The sequence below is a fragment of the Protopterus annectens genome, chromosome 1.part0 (assembly GCF_019279795.1).
Source record: "Protopterus annectens isolate FY-2018-M chromosome 1.part0, PAN1.0, whole genome shotgun sequence".
Taxonomy (NCBI): Eukaryota; Metazoa; Chordata; order Ceratodontiformes; family Protopteridae; genus Protopterus; species Protopterus annectens.
Genome location: NC_056725.1, coordinates 1,847,359,146 through 1,847,376,643, shown reverse-complemented (window position 1 = coordinate 1,847,376,643; position 17,498 = coordinate 1,847,359,146). Strand labels below are relative to the sequence as shown.

The 17,498-nt window shown below is 40.2% G+C and overlaps 1 protein-coding gene across 2 annotated transcripts in view; it reads right to left on the bottom strand.

Annotated features, from left to right (window-relative positions):
* DAB2 (DAB adaptor protein 2) overlaps positions 1 to 17,498 on the bottom strand; it is a 472,148-nt gene that overhangs the window by 445,886 nt on the left and 8,764 nt on the right. The gene's annotated exons all lie outside the window — the stretch shown is intronic.

The window sequence follows — 17,498 nt, the reverse complement described above, 5'->3', positions numbered from 1 at the left end:
CCAAATAGTGGAAAAGCATCCAGAAAGGCAGCAAGAACAGCAGAGGGTCTAGGAGACTCTAGAAAAGGTACTAAGCAACAGCAGAGGGTCTAGGAGACTCTAGAAAAGGTACTAACCTTCTACAAATGGACACTTCAGTCGCCTTTAAAAAATTCAACCTGGAAATAGTATAAAAAGGAAAAGGACAGACTCTTCCTCAGAACCATAGTGAAGTAGTGAATGAATCTGGGAGGAATTTGTATGCAAGGGACTCCCATGAGCAGAGTTCTGTTCCATGGGTCTCAAGATGGGTAGAAGACAAGGGAGGAGCAGGAACAAATACCCCAAGGAGGCACAAGAGCCATTGAATGAGGTTTTGCCATTCGGAGGAGCATTTTGAGCAGATGAAATGTTTTTTCTGCTTTGAGAGGGACATCAGCCTTGAAAAATGAAGCTCGGACTCCCTGGTAGGTCAGAACCTCTTCCTTCCAAAAAATGAGGGACACTAACCCCTTTGGTAATAACCAGCCATAATCCCCCTGTACATCCAAAGCAGATGGCTGCAAAGCCTCCATGGACATGTGGTGCCTGATTCATACTGCCATCAGAAGCTGTATAGGCAGAGAAATCTGAGAAACTAAACAATCCTCTAGGCTTTCACCAGCCAAGAGATGCCCACTGGAGGCAGTACAGTCAGAGAATCAGACTGCGCTTCCTTGTCCTTTTTCTTTGCAGAAAGCTGACCCTCAGGCCTGGAAGATCCTTCCATGCTATCCTTAGCCAACAGTTTAAGTCACTGGTTCTCCAAGTAAATCGCAAGGGAGAGAGACTCCAACATCTTGGGAACAAAGGAATGAAAAAAAAAATTGCAAGATGTATTGTCATGGGAAGTGCCCAACAGTCTGACAGTCTGTGATGATCTTTATCTCCTGCAGTGGCATTTCCCCTTTAGAGGGCATTAAACCCAACAGCCAGAAATGAGGCAAACAAGATAAGTCAAAATACCCCAAGAGGGCACAGTTAGAACCCATTAGATGGGCAAGCAGACTGGCAGCAAAAAAGTTCTGATGATAGTAAGTCAGGACATCACCTTTATGCCCCAACGTGTGATGTCTAGAATACCCACTGCAATCCAAATGCTTTTGTATACTGGCTGGATATCAGGGCTACCCTTTGTAAGGGATACCTAGTGTAAAAAGAGTACCGCAACAGTACTACAACAATGATATGGAAGGAGAAAGTTATTCAGCATATAGTTTAAAACTTAAGTTATATGTCAGCAACATTACAACTGAAATTTTGTAGTTCGTGTACATAAAGATATGCACAACTACGGGTAGTACAGGTATGCAAACACTCCTGGATGCACTTATGCATGGTACAACTAAAGGTGAAGAGGTGAACTGGGCATACTAACAAATATGAAAGAGGGCTCATAAAAGAGCAGATTTAGAGTTCTATAATGTTAAACTTCCAGTTTAAACTGTTCAGACTAGAGGGATTCCTTTTGCCAGTGGTGTGCACCAAGGTTTAGTGAATATACCTTCAGACTTAAACCAGCAAATTGATCTGTCCCTTTTAGTTAAAATATGCATTCTATATGGCACTAACAGGAGGTTCAGCAAATAAAGTAAACGCACATGCAAATGAAAACTGTGCAGCCAATATACTGGATAAGAGCTATGAAACTTGGAACAAACCTAAACTGTCAAAAGTAAGACTGGACAGAGGCAAACTTCTCCCACAGCTGGAGCAGGGGCAAGGTGGTGTCCTATACTTAAATGGAAAACTAGGCAATTGGTTAACAGACCAAAGTACACTTAGTCCTTTACTCGAGGGAGCAAAGATCAATCCATTACTGCTTAACAGATATTGGGTACTGTAACCCTTCACACAGATCAAATTTTTTAAAGAAGGATCTTAACAGATTCAAAAAGAATCAAAAAGAATCAAATCTGAATACTATGTGGACAGGAAGAAAAAGCTCATCCATGAAAAGGACCAAGCTATAGCAAACTAAACATTTTCATCTAGTTTCAAACTTCTACACAAGCTAAAAAACTAAGTGCCCATAGCCGGTATTTATTTTTTCTAACCTCGAATGCCTGTGTGCCACATACCAACTTTTTGGAAAGCCATTTTCTCCATAAATGCACTGCAAGGCCAGTGATACTACAATGAAGTTCTTTCTGGTCAGCCCTGCAGAGGCATGGAGCACATTATAAAGGACCTCAAACCATGAGGTTAGACTTTCCTAGTCTGGCTTTGAGAAGGTAGAGTCTTGTCTTTTGGTAAAGTGCTGCAGAAGCTGTAGACAGTGGTCATAGTATACACTGCATTATCTTGGACTTGGCACAGGGAACGGTGAGGATATTGGCTGGCAAACAAGGTAGGATGGAAGCAAGCTTGATAGCAAACTGGCAGAAACAGGACCCAAAGAGTGTGAGCTGCAAAGGCCTCAACGCATCAAAGTGATCAGTGGTGTACCTCAGTGCCCAGACCTCCGTTTCGGCATTTTTCTTCTTGTATCACAAAGCAGGGAGAAAATTTCTGACCAACAGTTTAGCTAACTATGAATTGGGCATCAAGACAGCTTCTTGACATCCAAATCCTCCAGAACGAACCAGCACTAGTAAATTTTGTGGACCAAATATACTAAACTAAATGCCACAAAAATGGCACTACCACTTTTGGTAGACAACCACTTAACACCAAAAAATGAATCTCAGACCTAGGAATTTTGGTTGATAACCAACCTTTGAGGACAGTTGTCAATAAATCCCCCTTTTAAAATAGCCAATTGCCAAATGAATATCAAGGTCTAAATAAAGAATCCCTGCCTTCTCAGCATTGATCAGGCCCAAAAGGATTCCAAAGATCAGATACAAAAGTCTTAGAACTACAAAGAGGCTGGAAGCTGTATTTTATTCAGAATCTTCTAGGATCTTAGTTTCAGTTGTCAGGCCATTAAGGAGCCAGTTGTCTTGGACCTTCAGGATCTCAAGTTCTCTCCAAGGATGTTAAAATTCACCAAACATGGAGGGGTGCGTTTGGCCCCCCAGCACCTGCCATACCTCTGGAATAAAAGCTTTCATGGGGACAGTTTAGAAAAATAGAAAAAAAAAAACCCTCAGCATGAGTCTTCTGCAGTAGGTTAGCCCGATTATTTTCAACACGAGTCTTCTGCAGTAGGTTAGCCCGATTATTTTCAACATAAGTATTTATGTTCATACAAAAGCAGCATTTTGCTAGTTTCAGGTAGCTTTCCTTCCTTCAGGAGGAAGCCAGAATCATTTTGTTGTTTTAAGAGCCAATTAGGCAAGTTGTCAGTTATCAAGTTTTACCTTCAGACTACAGCTTTGACAATAAATTGTCAAGCAACCGACAGCAGCACAAGTAATTCTGACTTCAGCAAGTCAGAAACAGCCATCTTAACTCTGCAATTTCTTTTTTTTTTGCAGAAACTCAGGATTCAATAGGTGAAGTAGTAAAAAGGTGGTTGAATGCATTTTCACCAAGGAAGATGGCCCAAGATAGAAGCACCATACAGGGCAACTGCCAAGTTATGCTTTATACATATAAATATAGCCCTAAATATTTTTATATATTTTCATATTATAATCTAGATACATCAGAGATATACACTGTCCAAGAGTCATTATCCAGCATATTAATATAAATGTTATAATAATTACTGTATTTTTGTCCAAGACTCTAGTCAAGTGAAATAAGATAAACCCTTTTCTCTGCCTTTTTATGTTGGGTCATATGAATTTACAACAAATTCAAAGCATTAATAGTCTAACTTTAAAAATTATACATACAGAGCTGGATCATTGTCAAATGGGGCCCTTGGCAGAGTAATGGATGACCCCCCACAGCAGCCCATTCATGTCCCATTTTATGGCTATTTCTCTAAAGTTACCATAAACTCTTCAAACCTACTTTATTTACTTCTACTTTAAATTTTTATTTACTTCAAAAAAGGAGTAGAAGTATCTGTATACAACTTAATTTCATAGGAAAGATACAGCCATTTGGCCAACAAAACAAAAAAAAAAAAGTGCACACAAAACTAAATTTCCTTGAAAGTGCACCCAGTTTGAGGATACATCCTCTACTATAAATCAAGGTACATGTTGAGTGAGCAAGTTAACCAGTGTGCCATCTTTAACAAGGGCATTTCTAATGCACACATTTTCCTTATTTCTCATGGCAGTTCTCCCCTACTAGATGGCTCAGCATGCAAAGTCACCCCCCCCCCCCAAATAAAAAAAAATAGTGTTGTGAATGAGTGAATATCAGCAGGGTTAATCATTGAGGTATGTCTGTGTGGACCTGTAACCATGAAGTACAGTTATTTATAAACAAGTAACATGTGCTTTAGAGCATACAATCACATTTCAGTACAGGCAAAAACATAGTGTATTATCTAGGACAGGAGTGTCCAACCCGCGGCCCGCATGCGGCCCTCAGAGCTCTTCCATGCGGCCCGCGACCCTTAAATTTAATTTTAATTTAACTTTTTTTCCGTGTGTTTACACGTCCGCGTACTTTTGCTGTTCTGCGCATGCGCCAACTCTTTCACGCTTTTTTCATACCAGCGTCTTTCCGCTGGTATGCGCATGCGTGAAAACACCGTTCGGTCGTTTTTTAAAGCTGAAGGAAGGAGCGAGATCGTGGAGAGAGGATTTATTTTATTTTGGAGTACACACCGACTACACTACAACATAGCAAAAGGTAAGTAAAGCTAAGTATTTTTTTGACACTTTGAATGCTCCCTAAACTAGAGCTTAATCTAGGTAGATTTGTGCGGATTGTTCAGTGTTTAGTTTGTGGTTTGATTGAATTTAAAGACTGGTGTTTTTTATGTTTTGTGTTACGTTGTGTAGGGAACTGATAATAAAAAGTTGCTTACTTGTCGAAGTTGTTACTTTTAAAATAGTATGCATAAGGTGACTACTTACGTTTCTTGTTAAGACTAAAGCCCGTCCAGTGAGTATCGATTGCAGTTTGCAAGAAAAAGGTAGCATGAACTGTTTGAAGAGTTTAGTTAGGCGTTTAGATTTTTTTGCCACTTTGTCAACGCAGTTTTGTTAAATCTGGCTACCTTTGTATTGTTTCTGCATTGTACTGCAGGAATATTAGTTACTGGTATTAAGGCATCCAGCAATTGATTACTTGTGGTTGCAAGTTTCAGGATTACAGTTTTGCAGAAAGGCACACTGAGCAAGTAGTGCCGTTTGATGCCTGAATCTTTGCAGGGTAGAGGAGGGTTTATTTACCTTGGCTTTTTCTGTGGGGTGTAGCTGTAGTAGCTAGTGATAGATGCATGGAAGTGGTGATCCATCCGTCAAGTGGCCCCAGGGTTGCCAGATTTCCAACCAGCCAGGTAGGGATGACAAAAAAAAAAAACACTCTGCAGTTCCGCATTCAACAGAAGTAGCTCCGTGTTTAGCGATTTTTGATTAGCCCGTGTACCGGCATACGGGCCAATCAAAAATCGTTAAACACAGAGCTACTTCTGTTTAATGCGGAACACAAGAAGCTCCGTGTTTAGCCATTTTTGATTGGCCTGTATGGCAGGTATACAGGCCAATAAAAAAAAAAACAAAGCAGAGGCTGGCCAGGATTTAAACCGGCAGGGCGGGACTCGGGATCAGGCTGCTGATCTCGGGACAGTCCCGTCCAAATAGGGACATCTGGCAACCCTGAGTGGCCCAGTCACAAAGTGACAGTAGCTAGTCATGTGTGATGATACAAAAAGGGCATGCAAAAAGTTGCAGATAATTTGGCTATATTATGCAAGTAGTAGAGAAAGGTGGCTTACAGAGATGTTTAAAATCGGTAGCAGATACAAAATTATGCCATTAATTGCTGTTATCAGTCCAAATTTAACCACTGTTTAAACTGCCATTGAGAAAAATACATGGGCTTTAAAACTCTTACCAGATTGTTTTTTTTCTTTCTTGAATAACTGTGTTTCTGTAGGCAGAGTTTATGAATTTAACAGTTTACACACCTGTAGTTCTTGAAGAAAAAATGACAGGAATTTCTAGGTTCATTTTATTTATTTATTTTTGTCTTTGAGCTTCACGATTTTAAATGCATTCATTTTCCATAATCTCTGCCTGCTATTAAAAAAAAATCTTGTTTGGACTGCTTATAAGGGGAGAAAAATGTTTAGTCACAATGAATCTGTCATGGTTAAAATATTAGTTTAAACATGCAACACGAGAAAAAGAAAGAAATGTATACAAATGGAAACTGTGACATCAAAGCGTTCTCTTAATGGGTTAGTCTTCTTGGTCAATGTTTATGAAACGCTTTAAGCACTCGCTTGCTTCGTGCAGTATTTTATTTATTAAATATTTTCTCCTTTAAGCCCTTTTTTGATACATCACTTTGTGTAATATTTGTAGTCTAAGCTGAGGGTAGTAATGAGTAAAAAGCAAGTTCAATTTATTGATGGAGCCGACATTTAGTTATGATGACTATCATAGTTTGTTCACAGGTGGAGAACCATACTTATTTGGTTGGTAAATTTTAATCTCAAACCACTTTGTAGATACAGTTTTATTTTGAACTTTTTTTCCATCTACTTTTTGAATGCTTTTAGTTTTTTTACTTAGTTCATTTCCTTTGTTATCATTATGGTCTGTTATAGTCTTACATAGCATAAAAAGATTCATATACAGTACCAGCTGCTAGAAATGGAGTCAGATAAATAAGAAACAGTTGTGTAAGACTAGTTTAGGTAACGGACCTGCACAAGAAAATTCTTCTTCTTAAAGCCAGTTTACTTTGGTAGGGTGTCTTCCGTCCTCTTAATTTCTTTTTCAAAAGATCTTTAGTACAGTATGCAGTGTACCTAAATATGATAAGCCAATGGCCTACCTTGAATACCATGAGGGATATGACACCATATTTTATTAGTAGTGCTATAAAATACAGGAGTGGATAGCTTTTTCAGTATACACTGCTGCCCTAATGAATGGAAAAGATGCAATTTGCATGCTTCACCTGGGTACTGTGAGTAACAGGTCACTCATGCAGTGCATATGTGGATATTCTGTGTTTTCTAGAATGTATTACTACCTTTTCAGGTTACAGTGAAGCCTCAAGTACACTGGTGGTGAAAGAGTGGAGTTGGTATATATAGGTTTGGGTTTGGGTGATGTGGGTGGCTTGCCCTTGTCGGGGGTGCAGGGTAAGTTTACCCCCCTCTGACAAAAAAACAAGAAAAAAGTAGTTTTTCACCCTTTCGGTTTTCAGGCATTCCAAACATTGCTTCCTGCAATGAAAATGCACTTTTGTAATTATTTTGTAATTATGACTAAGAATGTAACAGAAGCTACACATTGTGATAACATACCACAATGTGACTATGCTATGACATGTGGAATAATGCCTTTATATTTATTTATGATATATTCTGCCATCCTGAGTGACCAACACAAATTGTCCCTACCTTTTACTGGTGATACCTGCTTAATTATATGTCAGACAAACATATAATGTGTGACTCAGGAGAAATACAATGTATTATTTCACAAAAACAGCCTTCCTGAAGACTAGAATGAGATATTGAATTTTAGGGCAAATATTATGCATTTATTAATTTATTTATTGTTCAAATCCACTTTGTATTAGTCTTGGGAGACCTTTTTTTTTGCTCTTCAGTTTATGTGAGACCTTTTTTTTTTTTTTGTCCTCACTTGCTGTTTGCCCCTAGACCATTTCTATTGACTCAATGCGGCCCTTGCAACTGAAAAGGTTGGACACCCCTGATCTAGGATATTTAAGCAGGATACCAATTTTTCTAGATCTTTTTAAAATAGAAAATTTGAAAGGGGACCTAATTAAATGACATTCCTTCAGAACCTCAGTGTAGGATTGTTCAGAGAGCATGTCATGTAGTAATATTAAAGCTCTGGTACTAATACATTACGAGCAATTGCTATTCTGGCATCCAGAATAAGAAATTTGCTTACAATCTCAAGACTGTCCATGCTTCACTAATGGATACCTATCATTTAGCGCACACAGAATAGTCTAAGCAGACTCCTTTGATTCAGTTTAGCAGGCTTTCCCTTCACAACATGCAATTGAAGCCTGTGATACTGTCCATGGGCTCAAGACTCAGGCAACTAAAGATTTGGTGGTGGGGGGCACATGGTGACATATGGCTGTTGCAAACTTCGTGTGGGCAAAGCAGCTGTGCCATACTCAACCAAAATGAAGGAAAACATTCATAGTCCCAAGGCATCACAGCAGCCATGTCAGTAACAATGCATTGCAAAATGCCTTTATAATATGCATGTCTATGTCCATGTGGACCATTTCCACTGCTAGTGTGCACCTGGTTATTGAAGCAATGGACATGGTGCTACATTGCTTCTCTTTACTCACACAAACATATCCCTCAGAAGTTCACCATTTCCACCTGGTAGTGCAGTATACCAGAAGTCTAAGCAACATCCTTAGGATGGCTTGTGTTATTCCAGTTCTCTATCAAAATTAAGTGCAACCATTTTTCCCCAAGCAGAGCGCTTTAACAAGCAAGCAGTTAAATCTCTCCCCCACCACTGTCAAATGTTCAATTTCCTAGCAGCTTGCCATCTCCTTCCTTTCAACTTCTCTCCTATGCAAATGGCACTTCCCCACCACTATTACAACAGTTATCATGCTATCACATAAATTACCCTAGAACCAGAGTAATTGAAAGCAGTTAAACAGTATAGACTCGTACTTGCCTGCCCTCAAATTCACAAAAGTATGGGAGGAAAAAAATAAGTCAACTTGCATTGGTTTCATTTAAGCAAATGAAATGTTCTTTAGGCCTGAGCCAGGGGGTGGATGGGCTTGTCTTCCATTTGATATTGGTGCATTGATGTACACTGACGTTTTGCCAACATGGAAAATTATTTCAGTCCAGCAACTGAAGTGCTGCAATTGACTCATTAACACACCCTTAAAACATGCAAACAGGTCAGAAGTATGGCATGTAGCATGGCATGTCCAGTAGTTTGAAACATTATACAGCAACAGGTTTACTTCCTTGAGACGTTACCTGACCCTCACTGCACTTTTGTTGTACGCTTCAACAGGAAGAGTTTCATAGAACAAGAAGTTCTTGTTTACATTACTTTCAGATACTCAAACACACTACTGTAACCCTCCACAGGGATTAGGCTGAGCTGCTTGGAAACTTGCAATGCCACTTTAAAGCAGAGTGGTTGCAGAGGGAGCTCTCTTCCCCATGCCATCAGGTCCGTTTATCTTTTGGTGAAGGTCACCAAGCCAAGAGGAGCTCCCATGCATGTATTCACAAATTGCACAAGGGGGGGGGACAAAAGTGTACTTGTGATGCATTTACTCTGCATAATGCATCGTGCAAAGATGATATGACCAAAATTTATAGTAGCACTGAAATATTTGTAACAAACTCTAGTTGCATTTCATTAAAGTGAAGTTATTGCAGGTGTGGCATTTCAGCTTTATTGAAAAAAAGGGCAGACTGGATTAAACCCACAAGCAGAGTATGAAGAGTCAAATTCAATCTCCAGTAACTGGGCAGCAATTATTGCATCTCAGTCTTGAAAAGCATCCATGCCACTGTAATAGTACAGATTTTATTGTACAAGCTTCAAAAGCATTTTTTGTAGACATTGAACACTACCAAGTAAGAAAAATACAGAATTACTTGAGCACATAGCTGCAACATGGTAACCAATCTCAGACAAGAGGAAAAAGCAAAGTAGCAGCTCCAAGCGTCCACAAGTGACTTTTGGCAAAATTAGAGCCTTTTTACAATGGCTTTCACTTTTTGTACAAGCAACCTAGCACCAAATACTGTTTGCTACTATATTCCAATAAAAAAAAAGTTTGCATATATGAACCTTAACTGGAGAGGTTAGGACAGAACAGCCATTTGGTAATTAAAACAATGGAGAGCATTCAAGGGCATCATGCACCCACCCACAACTTTCACTTTAACAAAGATGAAGTCAGCATGGGTCAAGAAGTTTCAGGGGCATGAGACGCCAAAAAGAAAAATGCAGGGGCAATATTCAATCCCAAAGAAAAATGCAGGGGCAATATTCAATCCCATGCAAGCTTTTCCTAAAACGCTTCCTAATTCTACTGCCAGTTTTATGGCTAAACTGGCCCTCTACCTTAGAGAGAAGTTTTGGATGAAGGATACTTCTATCCCAGAATACTTTACTCCCATTTGCTTTCTTCAAAATGCCAGAAATAGTAGTGCTATACTTCAGCTTTTTGACTCTAAAAACTTAGGAAACAAAGTTTTAGCCCTAGTGCTACAGACAGGATTAAAGCTAGTGAACGCAACCCTTTTATACTCCAGGTGGCCATTAATGGTTTAGCCCAGGGCACTCTGTTAGAGTCACTGGTTTAGTCTGGCTTCTTCTAGCCAAAGAATGTTAACATGGTACACGCTTTAGATAAAAACAATTAATCCTGGAATATTCATCCATGAATTATACATCTGTACACACTTCATAGCCCATTACACTTTATACAGGAGAAAAGCACAGAGAAACTGACCTAAAGAGTACTTGCCCTGTTGACATTCCCTTTTCTACAGTAGCTTAAGCTAGAGTTGGCACACCCAGATGCGATTGACCAATGCAGCTCTACACTTGTGCATTTGTGTTTAACTGCAAATCATGCCTTCCTTTTTCTGGTCTTCTAAAGACTAGTGGATGGAATTAACAGATGGGGGAGGTTCTGCAACTCCTGACATTCTGAATTGCAACAGATTTGAAATCAGCAAGCGAGAAAAAGCAGTGATCAGGGTGAGAGTCACTGAAGTTTGTTCTGAACACAAACTAGCAAATTAGAAGGCTGTCATTTCTTGTTCTCTGTATTGCTTTTCATAATCTTTTTATGAACTTCAGAAACATTCAGTCCTGGTTTTAAGCCTGCCCAGTTTCCTGTGGAAATCAAAATTTCATGTGCTGTGTCATTAACTGCCCCAAAACTACAGCTATTAAAATTGCAACATATTTGCCTTTATTGCTTATAGCAGTCCTTGTGCACAAAGATGGGAGTGTGTCAGGCATTGCTAAACATATCCTTTACCAGTTTCACCACCATCTAGCTCCCTATAACGGACAGGAGTATTTACATGCTGACATTAGGGGACAACAGAAAATAAAGCATTGCAGCACGATTTACTTAAGACTTTCAACAAGTTTCCTCAAGGTAGTCAATACAGGGAGGAAAGGGATTGTATTGTCCTTTTTGCCAAGCCTGTGCCCTACTCACTCCAGTTTACACCAGTGCAACCAAAACATGCAAGAAGCCTATGCTAGACTATTGCAGATCAGTGCATAACCCCGAAGAATAAAATCAGAGGAGCAAATTAAGATGACAAAATATGCAGAATTACTATTGAATGAAAGGCAGAGTAAGAAATTTACAGGTTTCAGTCAAGTAGACATGAACAGAAAAATTCTCAGGGAAAAAAATAAATGCACCTGAAGTGCGCTTCAGATGCCAAGAATCCTTCCATTTTAAACTTCTAGCAGAGCTTGCTGTTCATGCCCAATTAACAGCATTAGCAAGGATTTTAAACAGGGATACCACTACATTCAGGTACAAATTTGCAAGTTGAACTTGCAATGTAGAGGTTTGTCAGATACATAAGGGTTCAACAGTTGTCAGTGTTTCTTAAAAGGACAGAAAGACCTTACTACCATTAGCTAGTTCAACTTGGGGGGGGGGGGGCTGACCCACACAAGCAGTTGGGGGGTATAATTGACATTGCAAAGTGTGCCCATTGGTTTCCACAAGTCAGTTTTGCGGCCATATTAGTGGTCACAATTGCATGTACATTAGGCACTATTAAGCCATTATGTAGAAATGCAATGGGCTTGTGTGTAGGCAGTTTGTAAGGGGTGGCAGGGGCACCAGTTGGACTGTGGCAACTGACCTAGCTACTGCTCTGTCTGGCCCGCTGATGCACATGCTCCCCAAAAGGGAGAGGGGAGGAGAAAAAAAAAAAAAAAAAAGCTATGGAAGATCCTGCATTCACTTAGAGCACACCCATAACCACTTAACCCAACGCATCCCTCACCATTGCAGGAATGGTGCCATCAGTACTTCCAAGACTGCTTTTTAAGATCACAATGGATGACCAAATTTAAACACTAAAATCAACCACCAACACCAAGTGGCATAGCATACTTCTCAAATCCTTATGTCAAAGGATATTAACCTGTAAATTGAAGGAATCTTTAGACTTTTCTGGGTTAGGGGTCGCCACATCACCTGTCGCTCAGTTTTATGGTGTTGAGTTGCCAGCCCAGCACCCAACCTTCCATGGAAGGCAGTGTCATGCCTAGGGCCAAGTTAGAGTGTCTAATCCACCTACAGCATTGTCTTTGGGATGTGGGAGGAAACCAGAGCATCCGAAGGAAACCCACGTGACCACAGGGAGGACATGCAGACCCTGCACAGAAGGCACCCCAGCCGATAATCCTGCCATAAATGCTTGGTTTGGTCACTGACAGGACTTCAGCTTATGAGAAGTTAAGGCAATTGCCAGAAAAGGCAGGTTTAGTGTACCAGTGAGAACTGTTATGAAATTATATCATCCCAGCAGTTACATTTGCGTAATTGTATGAGCTGATCCCAGCATTCCATGAGCATAAGGTTGAAAAAAAAAAAAAAGTGTCAGACAGGATTTGCATTTGCACAAATTTTATAGGAGAATTTGTGCTATGGCATATTGAAAATCTACAGTGCAAAACCCTACATGGTACACATGGATAAACCAAACTGAAGGCACCATGCCCAAGAACCACACTGCAGAACTTACCGCAACTCAACTGATGCGCCAAGTTTAAAAGAATGGAGGAAATAATATTGCATTGTTTTACTCCCATCAGAAATACAAAAGTTGTAAATGCAAAACTTTGTTGGGGGGGTGACATCCATAGCTCTCAACTGTTGAGCTTTGTAGAACATTTGCATTTGACTCATTTTGGGTCCATTTCTCATACAACCGTAGTTTAAGCAAATCACTGAAGCGAAGACACTTAAAATTCATGCTAATGAAAAATCTGTTGTACCCTGCACAATTTAGTATTTCTTTTTGCAATTCTGTTGGAGGTACCCATTAACATCAATACAGATTTATTTTTACTTAAAAAATTAAGCTGCTTATTAGTCTCTTGCCATTGTAGATTTTAGCAAGTGCTTGCAGTGCCTTTTTAGGCAATGTCAAAATGACAATTTGACAGCAAAATCCACTTGACAGACAAGATTCTGCCACTTAACACTAGGAATCTAAACACTAAACTGCACTCCAAGGCACTCCTCACCTTGGAAGTTGCAGAGGTCAGTGTAGTCACAGAAACATGGTTCAGGCTAAGAGCACCCCAGCTGTGCCAAGGCTACAATGACTTCCACATGTTCAGACCTCAGAATGAGCAAGAAAGAGCTGAAGGTGGAGGCATAGCCATCTTCATACAAAGTACCCCTCGAGATTGACAGTGCTGTATGGCAAAGTGACTCCAGTAAATGCAACACCTCAAGTCATGGGAAATTTCAATTATCCCTTTATTGACTAGGTAGCATACACATGCTCACCTAAATGTTTCTGGACTCTCAATGCAAATGCTCTGGAACAGATCGTCAAGGACATTAGAGCTGCTTATGCAGACTTGCTACCTCACCAATGTGGGTGGTCACTGCCCTGTGTGATGCCCTCTCCCTGGCAAGGTCAGACTGTAAAAAGTCATTTGAACTACTGGACCACATAACCCTACACTTTGCAAACTGCAGCCTACTAAATGATGGTTTAAATAAATGCCCTGCAATCACAGACAATGATTACTTCTATGCAGAGATTACAGAAATGCCCCATTATAAATCAAGACTGAACAAAAAACTGATGTCCAAGTGCAAGAGGAAACTGCCTCTGCAGCTGAAGAATGACAGAATGAAGCAAGTCAGAAGGCATTTTCTAAACTAGGTCTGAAAAATAAAGGAATGCCCTGCTGTGCGCATTGCCAGCCTGCTGGCTGACAGATTTGCTGCAAGCTTCACCTCCCCCCCAACTATATCCGAAACCAGTACTCTGTACTGGTAATCTACTCGGCATTTCTACAGAAAGTTACATCTGTGCTCTCCATGGCCAAAGTCACATCCTCCAGAGAACATCCCAGGTTGCTTACTAAGCAATCTAAAATGGATCTAGCTGACCCACTTGCCATTCTCTAACCATAGCCAGAGAACTGGCTTTGTAGCAGCAGAATGAAAACAGCAACAGTAATCCCCTTGCACAAAGGGGGCCATAAGCTGGCCCTGGAACTATAGATCTAGCCAGCCTCATCTGTAAGGCCATGGAAAGAATCATGGAACTTACGGACATAAGCAAACTTCAAACTCTAGAACAACCCAGTTTGGCTTCAAGGGTAGAGCATGGTTAAACCAATTAAGCTTCAAAGACCTGGATGAAGGTCCAGGACTGTGCATACTGCCCATCTTGACCAAGCCAAGGCTTTTGACACAATCCCAACTCAGTATCATTGAGAACTCTCAGCTAAGGATCAATCTGCATCTCACTAGATGGGTGATCTATTGGCTCATAGAAAGCAGTCAAAGTTGGTGATTCCAACTCTACCAGTAGACTTATCACTAGTGGCATACCAGAACACATGGTGGAACCTTTCCCGTTTGGAATCTATTTCTTGGAAGTCCATGCTAAAGTAAACAGCCTTTGGCTTACCAAGTTCAAATTTGGTGTAATCATGGAGTCCCTCAATGATATTATAGGCGGGGCTAACAGACAAACAACTGGTGCCAAAGCCACATTCTAAATGCAACAATTGCATCATCCCCTTTGGTAAAGTGGAATTCACTGACAATTACAATATTGGCAGCACCCCCCCCCCCCCACCAAGTTCAGACCCAGAGGTGCAACATCTGAACACCAGTAGATAGCAACCTAAACTTCAACCATAAAGTTTCCAGTGGTAAGGAAAAGCCTTCCTGTGTTGTGCATCTCTTAAGGGCATCACATACAGGTCTGAGGATGTTCTACCACTCCCTGTACCATTAAGAGTACAATGCTCACTTCTGCATGTACCTCAGATGCCTGCAGCAGCTGGAGACCAGAAGTTTGCTCACCAAGAAAACAGTCCTCCAAAACATAACTTAGACTGAAAGCTCTGTCCCCCTGGCCTATAGGGTCAGTCTGTGACCCTGCCATAACAGAAATGCTGTATATCCACAAGTCGAATGGCACAAGAGCCACTCCCTCTACAGATCCAACCTAGCCTGCTTGTGACAGTGACAGCATGCATCTCCTCTGAAAAATGTGGAGCAGAGCACCTCATCAACCCCATTCAAAAAAGGAGACCTAGACAAATGGTTAGGAGACTGTAAATTCACCCTTGGGGGGGGGTGGCACTGGTGTCCCCCCATAAACAGGACTAGTAAAGTGTTTATCAAACTCACTCTTTGTAAGGGCTCTAGGGCTGCTAGCTTAGCAACTTCCTATGAACTTGTGAATTTCCATATACTGGCTTATATCAACAGCACCCACTGTTCTCTGCACAAGTCACATGGGCCATATAACGCAACCAGACAGTTTAAGAAATGGCTATTCGTGTGCAGTTTCTTGCTGATCATTATGTCCTACAACTTGCTTATAAATATACTCAAAGCCTATTGATGCCAAAGAAAATTGATGAAAACAGATTTCTTCACAGAAAATACAACTACTCTTAAGTTTTTGATTTTCTGGTATTTTCAGATACTATGGGCAAGATTTCAAATGTTTACACATTGTAAGAGAATCACATTGGTATAAGCCTGCCCCAATTCCAAGACTTGCTCTCTGTGCAAGTGATTTTGGTGCATTACATGGCAAAAACATATTACACTGAAAGTAGACCTTCTGGAATCTGGTCCTACAAGTCTAGTGAAAATATTCACTTACCTATAGAATAGATTTTGCATAAAAATAGTTGATGTCTTTGCCGCCACCCCATCTGCCCAACTTGCAATTTTGGCCACAATTCATTAATTATGGCACAGCTACATAAAACAGTAACCAAAAATACTTTCGTGTGCCAATGTTTTTTATTCACTCAACACTATTCTCCACATATTGTTCCCACAAATCCCTTTATTTGTAGGATTTGCTTCCTACAAATCCCTTTATTTGTAGGAGATTTGCTTCCCTTCCCCATTCTCCTTTTACAATATTTCAATACTTAGCTGAATTTAGATTTTTCTACCAATTCCCTACAGTATGAATTCCTCACCCTTTGTAAAGCCTTTCCCAAGTTGCAACTATTTCCTCCCCATTTCTTACAAATAAATGTAGGGAATTTAAACCAACTCTTTTTGCAATCCAGAGTTATCCAAACATCCTAAAACCTTCTGAACTTTGTTGTATACTTGGAGTTGTGCAATATCCTAGGCCCTTTAAAAAGAAATTATGTAAATTCTGTTCTATACTCAACCAGGACTGGTCTTGCATTTAAGACTCCGCAGTGATTGTTCATCTAAATCGATCCCTGCTAGTGAATAGTTTAACAGTCTTACAGAAGACTACACATGTTAACTGGACAATAAAGTAATTTCTCTACATTCTGATCTATTGTACTTGCACAAGGTCCTGCAAAAAAAATTTCTGAAAATACCAGGTTCCTAGGCCACAAAGACATTCCTTAAATATTTATGTTCTCTTCTATTTACTTAAATTTACAGAAAAGGCAGAAAACCATTTTTTTCTTTGGGAGTTGTAATAGGGCAAAATATGCATCTAAAGTGTCAAGATACTAGCCTGCTAACTAAAACTTTATCTTTAGCCATTTTAGGCCATTACAAAAAAATGTGAAGTTAACTGAAAGCCCTATAAAAAAAAAAAACAAACACTGGCACCCTACCAGAAAGGCTGAATTAGTATTAACAGTTTAGGCCACTATTTATGCACAATGCCTCTCAACTGTCCCAAATTTTGATCAGTTTTTCAGTGAATTATTTTCTACTAAAATAAGGACTGAAGTTTAATCATTGTACTCCTATCCTTTAGAAAAAGGAAATTCATGCACACTCTTGAAAAGCTAGCAAAAGTTTACAACAGCAGTGTTTAAAATCGGTCCCAGATGGATTTCTTCCAATTGGCATGCCCAAGAGATCCAATCCCAAAAATAACGGTAGGGACAAAAAAAAACAGCCAATCTTCATGAAGGCGAGGCTTGGCAAGGGTTTTGCATTGGTCAGATTCCAAGACTTGCCTGTAAAAACAGAGGAAGCCAAGTCTGTCAGTTAACAGACTGACCCCCACTCTTCTGATCAAAGGGAATGTGTCCAGATCTAGTGATGGCATTGTTCCCTTTACTCAGCCCTCATTAGTAGGATCATTGACTAATGCCCCCTTATGTCCAGACATGAACTGATTGCCCACAGATGCCCTACTTGGAGGATACAAGGCCTAAACATTCCCTACATGGACCAACTCAAAGCCTTGTCAC